General features: G+C 46.2%; 1 protein-coding gene across 1 annotated transcript in view; it reads right to left on the reverse strand.

The window, feature by feature from the left end:
* The window catches only part of Scap (SREBF chaperone), a 43,125-nt gene extending 41,744 nt beyond the window's left edge, over positions 1–1,381 (reverse strand). Inside the window, exon 1 of the mRNA XM_013028068.1 lies at positions 1,363–1,381. The gene's annotated coding sequence lies outside the window, so the exon portion shown is untranslated. The remainder of the gene's footprint in view (positions 1–1,362) is intronic.
* Positions 1,382–1,828: the final 447 nt, after the last annotated feature.

A 1,828-nucleotide genomic window follows, 5' to 3' on the forward strand; every position in this document is an offset into this window, starting at 1 on the left:
GGAAGGAAGGAAGGAAGGAAGGAAGGAAGGAAGGAAGGAAGGAAGGAAGGGCTGGCTACAGGCTTCAATTAACTCTCAGAAACATCTAAAATGCATTCAGCACTAACTAAACACTTGACCCTAGGTGGTGGTAGTGGTTGTTCTTGTTTTGAAAAAAAGGAGGAGGGTAGGGAGGGTAGGTCTGGGATGTGGCTTAGTGGTAGAGTGCTTGCCTATCATGCATAAAGCCCTGGGTTCAATACCACGTAAACAGAAAAAGCTGAAAGTAGTGGCACTGTGGCTCAAGTAGTAGAGTGCCAGCCTTGAGCAAAAGCAGCTCAGGGACAGTGCCCAGGAGTTGGCAGTTCAAGCCCCAGGACTGGCAAAAACTAAATAAAACTTTGATCTTTATTAGCACAACACACTCAGATGGCTGCACACCAATAAAGACACCGCATCACCAGAACTCCATAAAACCTTGTCAAGAGACAAAAAGAAAACCCACGCAAATGATCTCATTAAAGAAATCTGTGTCCACTCCAAAACTAATTGCAAAACTCGCCACAAGAAAAAAAGTCTACGTGCCCTCAGCTCTGATTGTCATCACAGAAGACAGTGCAGGTAATGACTAGAATATCAGAAAAGACTAAAATTACAAAGACCCTCTGGATCTGGGAAGATGGCTCAGTGGTAGAGTGCTTGCCTTGCATGCATGAGGCCCTGAGTTCGAGCCCTCAGCACCACATAACCAGAAAAAGCTAGAAGTGGTGCTGCGTGGTTCAAATGGTAGAGCGCTAGCCTTGAGTTGAAGAGCTCAGGGACAGGGCCCAGGCCCAGAGTTCAAGCCCCAATACTGACCAAAAAATTAAAAAAGAAAGACCTCCTGCCTCTGCTCTGGCCATCACCATCCCTTCATCATTTCTGGAACGCAGTCTGACCCAAGACTCCCTGTTTCCTGTATACAATAGCGAAGTTTAAAATAAATTGTTTTTCTTTAAAAAAAAAAAAAAAAAAACATCCAGAGCAGTGGTACTCACTAGACACTATGTGGAAAATGAAGTATACAACTTGTGGGTCGGGGATGGGAGGGAAAAACTGGGAGAGCACGAGAGAAGGGGAGACATTTTCCAAAAACAAATGTACTGGGCTGGGAATGTGGCTTAAGTGATAGAGTGCTTGGCCTAGCATGCATGAAGCCTTGAGTTCGATTCCTCAGTAGCACATACACAGAAAAAGCTGGAAGTGGTGATGTGGCTCCAGTGATCGAGTGCTAGCCTTGAGCAGAAGCAGCTCAAGGGACAGTGCCCAGGGCCTGAATTCAAGCCCCAGGACTGGAAAATAAATTAATTAAAATTCTTAAAAAATTAAAAATGTATTCCTTACCCGACTTATGTAACTGTAACCCTGCTGTACATCTTTCATTTTTTTTTTTTTGTGGTTGGTCGTGGGACCTGAACTCTAGGCCTGGGCGCTGTCCCTCAGTTCTTCAGTTCAAGGCTAGTGCTCTACTACTTGAGCCACAGCTCCACTTCTGGCTTTTTTTCTGCTTCTGTGGTGCTGAGGAACCGAACCTAGGGCCTTAATGCCTGCGAGGCAAAGCGCTCTACCACTGAGCCACCCTGCCTGCCCTGGACATCCCTTTTACAGTAACAGTAAATTTTAAAAAAACAACATCCACAAACCCAAATCTTAAGAAATAAAACTAAAACCCACCCAGAAGTACACAGGAGCAGAGCCTGGAGCGACAAGACCAAGACCAACTACAAGAAGCCGAGCACACCGGTTTACCTCTCTTCCTGATCAGAGAGCGGGGTCCTCCCTCCTGCACCCCCCCACATCCCCCCCCAGG

This window comes from Dipodomys ordii, unplaced genomic scaffold (assembly GCF_000151885.1).
Source record: "Dipodomys ordii isolate 6190 unplaced genomic scaffold, Dord_2.0 Scaffold107, whole genome shotgun sequence".
In the NCBI taxonomy this organism is placed as follows: Eukaryota; Metazoa; Chordata; class Mammalia; order Rodentia; family Heteromyidae; genus Dipodomys; species Dipodomys ordii.